This window comes from Pseudophryne corroboree, chromosome 3, assembly GCF_028390025.1.
Source record: "Pseudophryne corroboree isolate aPseCor3 chromosome 3, aPseCor3.hap2, whole genome shotgun sequence".
Lineage (NCBI taxonomy): Eukaryota > Metazoa > Chordata > Amphibia > Anura > Myobatrachidae > Pseudophryne > Pseudophryne corroboree.
In genome coordinates, this window is record NC_086446.1 from 100,214,611 (window position 1) to 100,229,599 (window position 14,989).

General features: G+C 47.3%; 1 pseudogene; it reads right to left on the minus strand.

Moving 5' to 3' along the window:
- Window positions 1–686: 686 nt before the first annotated feature.
- LOC134899808 (U2 spliceosomal RNA) lies at window positions 687–827 on the minus strand (annotated as a pseudogene).
- Between the last annotated feature and the right edge of the window lie 14,162 nt (window positions 828–14,989).

The window sequence follows — 14,989 nt, forward strand, 5'->3', positions numbered from 1 at the left end:
GGCGAATGTCACGTAGAAAATCCCCTTCAGGTTGTTCTGTATGCTGAGGGTTTCAGCAGTCGAGAAGCCCTGGTCGAGGATCATCTTCTTTCCAAATGTCTCCACCGTCATGTCCGGCATCCGTCCATCCACCTCCTTCAGTTTCATCACCACGGTATACCTCATCCAGGGCTCCAGGGACGGTTTGTCCTTGGAGCTCTCCTGGTCGGGCACCGCAGGCGATGTCGCTGAAGGGGTGGTGGCGCTGGATGCGGCCAATCCGGCAGGACCTCTGGCGGGTTTCTTTGCAGTCTTTACCTGCTTCTTCCCGGCGAGGGAGGCCGGAGCGGAGGCAGGAGCTGGAACAGCTGGGGCTGGAACAGCGGCGGCTGGAGCAGCAGTGGCCATCCTCTCGGTTCCGTTGGCGTAGGAGACGGGGCAAAGGATCAGCGTCGTCGAGAGGAGGAGAGGCGGTCGGTCGCTTCAGAGGGCAGAGCAAACAAGTCTAACCCTCCAGTGCTGCTAGGGTGCGATGCAGTGCTTTCTCCGGCAAAGGCCCTTTTCTCCATGCAGTCTTGCTGGCAGAAGGGGGTATCTTCTCCAGAGGGCAGAGCAAACAAGTCTAACCCTCTGCTGCAGCTGGGGGGCGATGCAAATCTTCTCCCTCTACAAGCGAACTCCTTCTCGCTGTCTCGGCTTAGTTTCTTCTGGATTCTCGGCCCGGTCGTACAGCTTAGTCCTGAGAAGGACAGTTGTCAGTCCAAGAAACAAGGCAGCACTGTCAGTCAGCGTAAACTGATAAGAACAGATACTACACTTGATCTTAGCCAAAAGGCCGAGAATTCTAATACTCTATGGCACCATGATTCAAAAAAGTTTGGGAACCACAGTATTATGTGTTAGTCCTGCTTTAATAATGGATGCATAGCCAATAAGTCCAAGCTAGAACCCCATCAGAAGCTTCCTAGCCAAAAGCATGTGTTACGAGTGCAGTGTGGCATGTTTCAATAGGCTTCTTTTTATGTTCAAGATCAAAATTGTATGCAGAAAAATGGTCATATTCCAGATCAATATTCATGGGTTTTTTATTATCTGAACATTGGCACCATGTGTGGTTATTCAAATGAGCTGCCCCCAACATCTGGAAGAGTGATTGCTGGTCAGACACAAATGCAGCCAAACCATTAGATTATTTTTAAAACCCATTATATCAAAACTTATTCAGAATGGACATTTCCAACTGCTGCTTTCCATCAGAAGCTATCCAATTTAGATGTTGTGTATTCAGTAATAGGTTTAACTATATTTCATACAACTTAAGGCCCACACACACTGGGCGATTCTGAGCTCAAACTAGCTCACTTTTGGCATTTGAGCTACTTTGAGCTCAAACTCGGCCAGTGTGTATGGCCGGGCGATGAGTGGCGAGCACTGATGCGTGCTCCCGCATCATCGCCAGCCGCCGCTGTCCGTCGGGCTGTTCGAGTGAGGCACTTTCCACAGTCTCCTGCTGTGGAGAGTGCTTCACCCCCCCCCCCCCCCCCCCATGAACATCGCTGGCACAAGGAAAATAGCTCTGTGTGTATGCACTGATCTATTTTCCTGCAGCGATGTTCACGTTCATCTCTCTGCATACACGCTGGGAAAAAACGCCCAGTGTGTATGCACCTTTAGTTTTCAAGACACACTAACAGTCCAGGTTTTAAGGATATCCCTGCTTGAGCTTGAGCAAAGATGGTTAAATCAAAATGACTGAGGTACTACGTAATTAAATCACTGTGCTCAAGCATAGGTTAAAAATTGGACTGATAGGGTGCGTTGAGGACTGACTTTGAGAAGCACTGATTTATATTATTAAGAGCATGTCTTACCATGCCAGCATAGCAGCAACTAGGGTGGCCAATCCTGGGCCATTTTTTCAATCCCGGGTATCGGGATTGAAAAATGGTCAATCCCGGGATTGGCATTTCCCTATGTGTCCACCCCCTCGCCCCGCCCTGCACACATAACTCACCCTACGACGGGGGCAGTTGGGTGGGAAACATCTGTCTGTCTCAGCGGGTGACTGCGGACGGTGCAGCGTGACGTACTGGGGAGCCGGCCAGCGTCTGAGCGTCCTGAGGACGTTCAACGCTGCCTGTCTTAAAAAAACAAAACAAAGGGCCGCCTGATCCCTCAATCCCGGGATTGAATCTCGGTAGTTTTTTGGCCTAAATCCCGGGATTGGCCACCTCAGCTGCAACTGTATGGGTGCACACCTTGCTCCTTCTGATGGAAGGAAGTCAGGAGTGGAGCACTTGTTACTGAATACAGGCTATACGCCGGTAAACGCCTCATACTGATTTGACATTCTAAAACTATATCTTGTGCTGAGACAAAGGGGCTGATTTTCAGTCGGAAGCACCTGTGGCCACTTTACCTTACAGCCTGGCAGCATGCTTACTAACTGAGGCTAATGCCAGTATCCACCTGTGTATGCCAATAATCTGTCCTCTCTCATGTGGATGGCGGACCTGCCCACTGTTCCTCCATCCGCTGCCATCTAGGACTTACAACCATTCCGTGCTGGCTTCAACGGTTCCATCTGAAACAGGCGTCTCCGTCTGCATGTTGTGAATGAGCGCTGAAGTCTGGCCTACACACCTGCGACACCTAAACAACAGGTCAGTTCTGGGCAATCATGCGGTGGTCGTCCAGAGTGGTGCTATAATCGATGGTTCAATTCATCAGCACTTTCATTTGCCATCCATGAGAGAATGTATGGACTGGTGCATGAGAAGTCGTCAACTGCTATCTATGTAGGGATGCCCATCGACCATAGATATTTTAAAACCACAGATGGTCTTTAGCCAATGTTGAATACTTTTACCTTCAATAGGGTGGGGTGGGGGGGAAACCAGATGGTCCCCCCTTCATCGATGGTACAGAACCACCCAATGGGGTCTTTTTTTTTTTTTCTACAGAAGTGCCAGGACATGGTGCATTTCTCTGCCGCCGACACCCGGGAAGACCTGTTCCCCAGACTCTGATTGGCCCGCAGACCAATTAATAGTAAAGCAGGGATGACCATTGGTGGGTGAAACCATCCATGGTTCCCTTACAAATGTGTTTATACCATCGATGTTAACCAACAATGGCACAATCAATGGTTCCCTTACAAATGTTTATTCTATCAATGGTGACCATTAATGGTCATCCCACCTATAGCCATCCCTATTTAAATGACACATGCGTGTGCAGATAGCAGATAACCGTAGGATCTGTCTGCATTTCCACTTGGGTCCCAAGATGTTTCCTTCCGATAGAGATCTTCTGGCATGAACCAGAAGCACTTTATACGGAAAGGCCATTTTAATGCTGGCAATTACTTTGAAACTGTATAAATGTGATGTATGAAATATAGACTCACATAGCCACACATAGGGGGTCATTCTGAGTTGTTCGCTCACTAGCAGTTTTTAGCAGCCGTGCAAACGCATTGTCACCGCCCACTGGGGAGTGTTTTTTCGCTTTGCAGAAGTGCGAACGTGCTAGTGCAGCAGAGCGCCTGCAAAATCTTTTTGTGCAAAACAAGACCAGCCCTGTAGTTACTCTTCGTGTGCGTTGATTCTAATGACGGTGGGACGGCTTTTGACGTCACACACCCGCCCAGCGTTCGCCCAGCCACGCCTGCATTTTTCCCGACACGCCTGGATTTTTCTAAGCACTCCCTGAAAACGGTCAGTTGCCACCCAGAAGCGACCACTTCATGTCAATCTTCCTGCGTTCGGCCATGCGACTGAAGGCTTCGCTAGAACCTGTGCAAAACCACGATGCTCTTTGTACCCGTACGTCGCACGTGCGCATTGCGGTGCATACGCAGATTAGCTGTTTTTTTCACTGATTGCTGCGTTGCAAACAATGGCAGCTAGCGATCAACTCGGAATGACCCCCATAGTCCACGCATATCCTCACATATTTTCTCTTTCTTCATGTTCCCATCCTCCTGACCCCAGGCCAACATCACTGAGTGATCTTATCATACAGTCCACCAAGAATCTCTGCAATCTGGTGGACCATTATGCAATAGATAGCGCCTATCCTTGGGCCTAATTCAGACCTGATCGCTTGCTAGGGGTTTTCTGCACTGCTGCGAGCAGATAGTCGTCGCCCATAGGGGAGTGTATTTTTGCTTTGCAAGTGTGCGATCGCATGTGCAGCCAAGCGGTACAAAAAAGTTTTGTGCAGTTTCTGAGTTGCCCAGAACTTACTCAGCCGCTGCGATCACTTCAGCCTGTCTGGTCCCGGAATTGACGTCACACACCAGCCCTGCAAACGCTCGGACACGCCTGCATTTTTCCAAACACTCCCAGAAAACGGTCAGTTGACACCCACAAACGCCTTCTTCCTGTCAATCTCCTTGCGATCAGCTGTGCGAATGGATTCTTTGTACAATCCATTGCACAGCAATGATCCGCTTTGTACCCGTGCGACGCACCTGCGCATTGCGGTGCATATGCATGCTCAGTTGTGACCTGATAGCAGCGCAGCGAAAAAACCTAGCGTGCGATCAGGTCTGAATGACCCCCCTTGTGTAGTAATGCCTATTTCAAATAGATTGTAAGCTTGCGAGCAGGGCCCTCCTACCTCTATGTCTGTCTGTTATTACTCAGTTTTGTTCTATTACTGTTGTTTCCAAATGTAATTTGCTGATCTACATAAAGAAAACGAGTTTTATGGTAAGAACTTACCTTTGTTAAATCTCTTTCTGCGAAGTACACTGGGCTCCACAAGGAAAGACATAGGGGTGTAGAGTAGAATCTTGATCCGAGGCACCAACAGGCTCAAAAGCTTTGACTGTTCCCAGAATGCATAGCGCCGCCTCCTCTATAACCCCGCCTCCCTGCACAGGAGCTCAGTTTTTAGTTAACCAGCCCAATGCAGTAGCAGGAAAAGAGACGACAACGGTTAGTAGCCACATACACCACACGCTCACGACAGGAGAAGTGTCAGCGGCTAATGCCATATCAACCCAAAGAAGCTAAGTGCGTCAGGGTGGGCGCCTTGTGGAGCCCAGTGTACCTCGCAGAGAGAGTTTTAACAAAGGTAAGTTCTTACCATAAAACTCGTTTTCTGCTGCGGGGTACACTGGACTCCACAAGGAAAGACATAGGGGATGTCCTAAAGCAGTTCCTTATGGGAGGGGACGCACTGTAGCGGGTACAAGAACACGGCGTCCAAAGGAAGCATCCTGGGAAGCGGCAGTATCGAAGGCATAGAACCTTATGAACGTGTTATAAATATAAAGAGCTTGGAACTCCACGTGGCGCTACTTAAATACCATCAGAAAAAAACTTACACAGTGTAATCACATAAAATTCCAGATTTTCACAACTGTCTCAGTTTGGGAACATAACCAGTGTAATCACATGGAATTTCAGCTGTCTTGAGAACAAAAGCTAAAAAACATAAAATGTACAGAACATAGTGCAATACTGTTTAAAAAAACGATGAGTGTTTAGGTTGTATCGGTCCCACTCACATGAAGATGTAATTTATATCGCATGTAGATAATCACAGGATATGAATGATGACTTTCACTTTATAACGGAATTTTCCTCCTCAAAACAAAAACATTTAAATAAAAACAGCAAAAAAGTGTTGAAGACATCCACATGGTTTGGACTGCTAGCCCCGGGTATAATCACCACAAAGTCCCAGTGTTCCAGCGTCTTCACCGGCTCAGGGTAGCAGTTCCTCTCCACAGATATTCGTCTGGCACGTCTCCCTGCTTTAGCGCTTTCGGACTTACGTCCTTCTTCAGAAGCATGGGAGCTGAAGTGTCCTGTCCCTCCTTAAATAGCACCTTAATAGGTACTTAGTCATAACACCTGTTGAGGCCAGGACCTTATTTCCGGAAGTCGCGGCCCCCGGAAGTGACGTATCGGGATATGCCGTGCGGGTCAAAATCCCATGCGTCTCAAATCTCCAGATAGGAGACACTTGTGTTACCCATCCGCCGGAAGTGATGTTGACGGAAATAACCATGCGTTCCATAGCATGGTGTTTGCGTTCCACCGCGGATTCCTCCATAACGCACCAGCAGTCATTCATAATAAAAATAAAGACAATAAATAATCTTAAAAAAGGATCAGCAACATATAAACTACATTAAAAAGTGACATATAGACGCTATAAAAACCATTTTAGTTCAAAGTCACTATTGAGACCAAGGGGTACTAAAGATTTTAATTTATATATCCACTTCATCTCTGTTTTTGAAAGGATTATTTCTATTTCTTTATTACGTGGCGTGGGATTAATGGTTTGAATTCCCCAAAAGGTTTTAAAATGGTTAGGATTAGAAGAGTGGTTATCTCTAAAATGTTTAGAGACTGTATGAGTCTCCAACCCTTTCCTAACATTATAGGTATGCTTATATAATCTGGTTTTCAGATTGCGGCTAGTCTTACCAACATAGACCAAGCCGCAATCGCACTCCAACGCATATACCACATTCCGTGAATTACACGTAATAAAATCACAAATAGGGTATGTAATACCATTGACTGTAAATTCCTTAAGTTTACTTGGTCCACTAGTGCATTTGCACATAGCACACAGACCGCACCTATAGAAGCCTTTGCTTCTAATACTGCTTCTTTTTATGGGTTCTATGGAACTGTGTACTAAACGATCTTTGATTGACTTCGATCTCCTGTAAATGAACTTAGGTCTTACCGGTAATAAATCTCCAAGGACCGGGTCTTTAGCCAAAACCTTCCAATGTTTCTTTATTACGGATTCAATTTCCTTATGTTGTGAATTGAATTCCATTATAAAGGACCACTTCAAATCATCATCCTTGGTTTTTTCACACCTTCTACCCTGTATTAAGTCCCTTCTCATAATACCATCAACTTTATCTTGTGCCTTCATTAATAATTCATTAGAGTAGCCTTTCTCCAACAATCTATCAGTAAGTTCCTTTGATTGTACAGCACAGACCTTAGGGTCAGTACAATTCCTCTTAACCCTAATTAGTTGACTATAGGGAATTCCGTCTAGCCAATGTTCATGGTGTTGGCTCGTACGTTCGATAAAACTGTTGGAGTCAGTTGGTTTGCGATACAATTTGGATCTTAATGAACCATTCTCGACATACAGACATAAGTCCAAAAAGGTGATTTCCTTATCGCTCACCACTGAAGATAACTTAATATTGAACGTATTTCTATCGAGGGAAGTCAAAAAGGAACTTAGATCCTCTGGACTGCCCTCCCAAATGAACCAAATATCGTCAATAAAACGACGCCAGTGCACCAGGCCCGCACCCAGCACGCCATCTGGCCATACTACAAGATCTTCCCAGTAGGCCATAAATAGATTTGCGTAACTGGGGGCGAACCTGGTGCCCATGGCGGTACCTACCCGCTGGAGGTAATAATTGCCATTGTAAATGAAATAATTATTCCGAAGAGCAACTATTTCCTTGTGAGTGCAGATGTATCAACCCTATATACGATTATTGCAGAAGAAAAGGGATTGGAAGCAGTGTCCCATTTTCTAGACAAATCTGATTATACCAGTGCTCTGAAAGACTTCATCATAGAGAGCATCAAATTTATTCTTCGGAAGGTGTGAAAAAACCAAGGATGATGATTTGAAGTGGTCCTTTATAATGGAATTCAATTCACAACATAAGGAAATTGAATCCGTAATAAAGAAACATTGGAAGGTTTTGGCTAAAGACCCGGTCCTTGGAGATTTATTACCGGTAAGACCTAAGTTCATTTACAGGAGATCGAAGTCAATCAAAGATCGTTTAGTACACAGTTCCATAGAACCCATAAAAAGAAGCAGTATTAGAAGCAAAGGCTTCTATAGGTGCGGTCTGTGTGCTATGTGCAAATGCACTAGTGGACCAAGTAAACTTAAGGAATTTACAGTCAATGGTATTACATACCCTATTTGTGATTTTATTACGTGTAATTCACGGAATGTGGTATATGCGTTGGAGTGCGATTGCGGCTTGGTCTATGTTGGTAAGACTAGCCGCAATCTGAAAACCAGATTATATAAGCATACCTATAATGTTAGGAAAGGGTTGGAGACTCATACAGTCTCTAAACATTTTAGAGATAACCACTCTTCTAATCCTAACCATTTTAAAACCTTTTGGGGAATTCAAACCATTAATCCCACGCCACGTAATAAAGAAATAGAAATAATCCTTTCAAAAACAGAGATGAAGTGGATATATAAATTAAAATCTTTAGTACCCCTTGGTCTCAATAGTGACTTTGAACTAAAATGGTTTTTATAGCGTCTATATGTCACTTTTTAATGTAGTTTATATGTTGCTGATCCTTTTTAAAGATTATTTATTGTCTTTATTTTTATTATGAATGACTACTGGTGAGTTATGGAGGAATCCGCGGTGGAACGCAAACACCATGCTATGGAACGCATGGTTATTTCCGTCAACATCACTTCCGGCGGATGGGTAACACAAGCGTCTCCTATCTGGAGATTTGAGACGCATGGGATTTTGACCCGCACGGCATATCCCGATACGTCACTTCCGGGGGCCGCGACTTCCGGAAATAAGGTCCCGGCCTCAACAGGTGTTATGACTAAGTACCTATTAAGGTGCTATTTAAGGAGGGACAGGACACTTCAGCTCCCATGCTTCTGAAGAAGGACGTAAGTCCGAAAGCGCTAAAGCAGGGAGACGTGCCAGACGAATATCTGTGGAGAGGAACTGCTACCCTGAGCCGGTGAAGACGCTGGAACACTGGGACTTTGTGGTGATTATACCCGGGGCTAGCAGTCCAAACCATGTGGATGTCTTCAACACTTTTTTGCTGTTTTTATTTAAATGTTTTTGTTTTGAGGAGGAAAATTCCGTTATAAAGTGAAAGTCATCATTCATATCCTGTGATTATCTACATGCGATATAAATTACATCTTCATGTGAGTGGGACCGATACAACCTAAACACTCATCGTTTTTTTAAACAGTATTGCACTATGTTCTGTACATTTTATGTTTTTTAGCTTTTGTTCTCAAGACAGCTGAAATTCCATGTGATTACACTGGTTATGTTCCCAAACTGAGACAGTTGTGAAAATCTGGAATTTTATGTGATTACACTGTGTAAGTTTTTTTCTGATGGTATTTAAGTAGCGCCACGTGGAGTTCCAAGCTCTTTATATTTATTGTACCATTTTAGAATCACGGTGAAAGGTTCTTATTTGGTCTCCAAGGCTGCTATTGGTATTGTAGCGCACCAGGGGTTCTTTCTCTTTTGTGTTCAAAACCTTATGAACGTGTTCACAGAGGACCACGTAGCCGCCTTGCACAATTGTTCAAGGGTCGCACCATAGCGGGCCGCCCAAGAAGGTCCAACAGACCGAGTAGAATGGGCCGTAATGTGAGCAGGAGCTGATAGACCAGCCCTCACATAAGCTTGTGCAATCACCATTCTAATCCATCTGGCCAAAGTTTGCTTGTGAGCAGGCCAGCCCCTTTTGTGAAATCCAAACAGCACAGAGAGAGAATCAGATTTCCTAATAGAAGCAGTTCTCTTCACATAGATACGGAGAGCCCGTACCACATCCAAAGACCGCTCTTTGGGAGACAGATCAGGAGAAACAAGTGCCGGAACCACAATCTCCTGGTTAAGGTGGAACGAAAAAACCACCTTAGGTAAATATCCGGGACGAGTCCTAAGAACCGCCCGGTCACGTGAAATATCAGATATGGGGAACTACAAGACAAGGCACCCAAATCCGACACTCTTCTAGCTGAAGCAATAGCCAGCAGAAACACCACCTTAAAGGGAAAGCCACTTAAGATCAGCTGAACCAAGAGGTTCAAACGGAGACTCTTGTAACGCCTCCAAAACCACCGACAAGTCCCAAGGAGCCACAGGCGGGACATAGGGAGGTTGGATACGCAACACACCCTGAGTAAAGGTATGCACTTCAGGTAAGGTCGCAATCTTTCTCTGAAACCACACCGACAAGGCAGATACTTGAACCTTGAGGGAGGCCAGACGCAGGCCTAAGTCCAGGCCCTGCTGAAGAAAGGCCAACAACTTGGCTATACTAAACTTGGAAGCGTCATAATTGTTAGATGCGCACCAAACAAAGTAAGAATGCCAGACCCTATAGTAAATCCGAGCAGAAGCCGGTTTCTGGGCCCGCAACATAGTTTGAATGACTGCCTCAGAAAACCCTTTAGCCCTTAAGACGGAAGCTTCAAGAGCCACGCTGTCAAAGACAGGCGGGCTAGGTCCTGATAGACACAGGGGCCCTGAACGAGGAGGTCTGGGCGTTGTGGAAGTAGAATTGGACGCTCTGACGATAGGCCCTGCAGGTCTGAAAACCAGTGCCTTCTGGGCCACGCTGGAGCTATGAGAAGCAGAATTCCTCTTTCTTGCTTGAACTTCCGAATTACCCTGGGCAGGAGTGACACCGGAGGGAACACGTACGGCAGCCAAAACCTCCACGGCACCGCCAGCGCATCCACAAATGCTGCTTGAGGATCCCTTGTCCTTGCTCCGAAGACCGTAACCTTGTGATTGTGAGAGACGCCATCAGATCCACGTCTGGAAGGCCCCACTTTTTCACTAGGAGTTGAAACAGGAGGCCCCACTCTCCGGCGTGTACATCCTGATGACTGAGAAAGTCCGCTTCCCAATTCAGGACTCCCGGAATGAATATTGCCGATATGGCCGGTAGATGGCGTTCCGCCCAATGTAGAATCCGTGAGACTTCCTTCATTGGCAAACGGCTTCGAGTGCCGCCTTGATGGTTTATGTAAGCCACTGTGGTGAAGTTGTCCGACTGTACTTGAACAGGACGGTTCTGAATTAAATGCTGGGCCAGGGTCAACACATTGAAGACCGCCCGCAATTCCAGAATGTTGATCGAGGAGAAATTCCTCCTTGGTCCACCGACCCTGAAGGGAGTGTTGCTCCAGCACCGCTCCCCAACCTCTAAGACTGGCATCTGTCGTCAACAGGACCCAGTCGGATATCCAGAAGGGACGGCCCCTGCAGAATCGTTGGTCCTGGAGCCACCAGTGCAGCGACAGACGGACCTCCGGAGTCAATGAGATCATGTGAGACCTGATCCGGTGAGGTAGGCCGTCCCACTTGGCTAGAATCAGCCTCTGGAGGGGGCGAGAATAGAATTGAGCATACTCCACTATGTCGAAAGCTGATACCATGAGGCCCAGCACCTGCATCGCCGAATGTATCGACACTTGCGGACGAGAAAGGAAGCAACTAATCCTGTCCTGAAGCTTCAGGACTTTCTCCTGAGACAAGAACAACCGCTGATTGTGAGTGTCCAATAGCGCTCCCAGGTGCACCAAGCTCTGAGCAGGGAGGATTTCTTCCAGTTGATGAGCCACCCGTGGGCTTGTAGAAACCGGACAGTCATATCCAGATGATGTAGGAGAAGTTCTGGGGAATTTGCGAGGACTAACAAGTCGTCCAGATACGGCAGTATCCTGACCCCTTGACGGCGGTGTACCACCGTCATCACCACCATAACTTTGGTGAAAACTCGCGGAGCCATAGTTAAACCAAAAGGTAACGCCCGATACTGGTAATGGAGGTTGCCAATCGCAAACCTCAGGTATTGCTGATGTGACACTGCTATAGGAATATGCAGGTAAGCATCCTGTATGTCCAGGGAGACCATGTAGTCCCCAGGTTCCAAGGCCAGAACTATAGAGCAAAGGGTTTCTATACGGAACTTGGAAACTTTCACAAACCTGTTCAATGCCTTGAGGTTGAGAATGGGCCGGGAGGACCCATTCGGTTTCGGGACCAGAAACAGCGGAGAATAGTACCCCCGGCCCCTCTGAGCAAGAGGCACCTGTACTACGACTCCTGTATCCAGGAGGGTCTGTACCACCGAATGTAGAGTGTTTGCCTTTGTCTGGTCCAACGGGACGTCTGTCCGGCACAATCGATGAGGGGGTCGGTTTTTGAAGGCTATGGCGTAACTTCGAGTGACGACTTCCCGTACCCAGGCAGCTGAAGTGGTCTTCAACTATTCCTGGGTATACCCTAGAAGCCTGCCCCCCACCCTGGGATCCCCAAGGGGGAGGCCCGCCCCGTCATGCGGCAGGCTTATCGGTCTTGGAAGCCGGCTGACGGGCAGCCCAGGCTCTTTTAGGCTTCGGCTTGCCAGGTTTGGAAGTGCCGGCCTGCTTGTTGTACGCCTGACCTTTTGCTTTACCTGAAGGACGAAAGGGGCGAAAGGACGTACCTTTAGCCTTCGACACAGAAGGAGCGGTACTTGGCAGACAGGCAGTTTTGGCAGTAGCCAAGTCAGCCACTATCTTATTTAAGTCCTCCCCAAACAGAATATCTCCCTTGAAAGGGAGTACCTCCAGGGTTTTTCTAGAATCCAGATCCACAGACCAGGATCTCAGCCACAATATCCGGCGAGCCAGGACTGATGTAGTAGAGGCCTTGGCTGCTAGGATACCGGCATCAGAAGCCGCCTCTTTAATATAGTGAGAAGCTGTGACAATATATGACAAGCATTGTCTAGCATGGTCAGAAGAGATTTCAGCTTCTAACTCTAGGGCCCATGCTTCAATAGCCTCTGCAGCCCATGCTGCTGCAATAGTGGGCCTTTGCGCATCACCCATGAGGGTGTAAATCGCTTTTAGACAACCCTCCACACGTTTATCCGTAGGCTCTTTTAGAGACGTGACGGTAGTGACAGGTAGAGCTGAGGAAACCAACATCCTAGCCACATGTGAGTCTACTGGAGGAGGCGTTTCCCAATTTTTAGACAGCTCTGGCGCGAGGGGATGGCGAGCCAGCATCTTCTTTTGAGGCATAAACTTCTTTCCCGGGTTTCCCCAGGGTTCCGGACGTATATCCACTAGGTGGTCAGAGTGAGGTAAAACTTGTTGAACCACCTACTGACGCTTGAACCTATCTGGTTTCTTAGGAGGGGCGGATGGCTCTGGATCATCCGTAATCTGTAAAATCAACTTAATAGCCTCCAAAAGATCAGGAACAGCCACATGTGAACTACCCTCCCTCTCAGCAGTATCTGAGTCAGAATCTGTGGGGTCAGTGTAAGCGCCATCTTCATCAGACGAGGTGTCAGTGACAGCAGTGGATTCTGAGGAGATAAGAGCTCGCTTAGAGGACCCCTTGGTCTTAGGCGAGCGAGGGTCAGACTTTTTAGTAGTCAAGGACTGGTTCAACTTCTTCGATTGAGCAGACAAATTATCCACCCACGGCGGGTTAGCTGCAGGGACCACATACGGCTGCACCATCATAGGAGGTCCCATAGGGGGTGTTAGTTTAGTAACTAGCGTGTAGAAGCGTGGAGAAAGTAGCCCACGGTGGGTCATTATGCACCCCCGTTGCCACAGTCCCACTGGGGGCAAGGAGCCCCCAGAACCAGAGCCCACAGCTGCAATGGTCTCCTCATACGGATCTGTGGCTTCAGCAACACCGGCAGTGTGTTCAGCCCCAGAACCGTTACCTTCAGAAGCAGACGTGATATAACTTGCAGTATCAGGTAACACAGTACAATTGTCAGCAGCACAATACCTCTTGCCCAAACCCCTGCGCAGTGTAGTCAGCACAAGCAGGGATACAGGAGAGATATGGTGACTAAAATCACAGAGAAAAATACGTACTAAAGTATATCTTGTGAAAAACCTATATAATTATAAAACCTGACGCACCAAGCCCCCTCAGGTTATAGAATATAGGGATAGCAAGTTGAGTGAGAGACACACGAAATGGAAACCACTCAGCAAGCTAATGCACACACACATATAGTCACAGTTATACAATGCAGAGGTTATTACTAACAATAATACTGCACTGGACCAGCTTATATATATAGCTAAGTAGTCAATAGATATAACATTGCACAGTAAGAACTGGATGTATATCACAGGGTACTTGTACCAGAGAACCCTGACTAAATGCACTCTTTCTTAACTAACACTGTCTAATTGACATGTAGAATACTTAAGTGTCATGTAAAGTCACAGCGCTGTCAACCAGGCGGCTTTACAAAGGAGGATTTGCCCAAGCAGTCCCAGGAACAGTGTAGCTGAGAGAAATGGCGCCCAAACACTGACAGGGAGTGAGGGAGAGACAGATATGCAGCTCCAGGGCGGGAACATTTGCTGGAAATGGCACCCTGGCGCTGGGGAGGGGCTCCAGGTCTAAGCCTTACCCCCTCTGCTGGCAAAACCACCAGGTACTGCGGGCTACACACAAAAAAGGTTTTAAGAGAAAACCTGACCTGCAACCATGCCCTGGTGATCTAGTGGGTACGCCTGTACTGCCAGAGTGTCCACCGCCAGCGCGCGCGGCCCACCTCCCACCGTCCGCGCCGGATCGCGATAAAGCTTGGGTCCCGCGAGCGGGACCCACTCACCACCTCCCGAAGCGCGGCCACGCGATCCCGGAGAGAACCCGTTGTGTGTGTGTCTGACTCAGAAGAAAACCGGAGCCTCCTGCTGTAGTTACCCGGCAACCAGGGCTCGGGAGTGTACAGCGCCACTGGGGAGAGATGGAGCTGAAGCAGTGAGTGTCACTAGACATGTACACACTGCTACAGCCCTTGAAGTCTTCACTTTTCTTCTCAAAAAAAGCTCTTCTTAGGGCTGCCCAGAGCAGCCCCTCTGTTATGTGCCTGCTATCTGCGGCATCAACTACAAAACTGAGCTCCTGTGCAGGGAGGCGGGGTTATAGAGGAGGCGGCGTTATGCATTCTGGGAACAGTCAAAGCTTTTGAGCCTGTTGGTGCCTCGGATCAAGATCCTACTCTACACCCCTATGTCTTTCCTTGTGGAGCCCAGTGTACCCTGCAGCAGAAACTTTTAGTAAATAAATAAATAAATAAATAAATAAATAAATAATAGACTCTGCTGCTTATCCCCTACATTCATATCTAATTTATGACATTAATGAAGTTGCACAAGTATTATTTTAGGAGAAAAAATAAGAATTTACTTACCGATA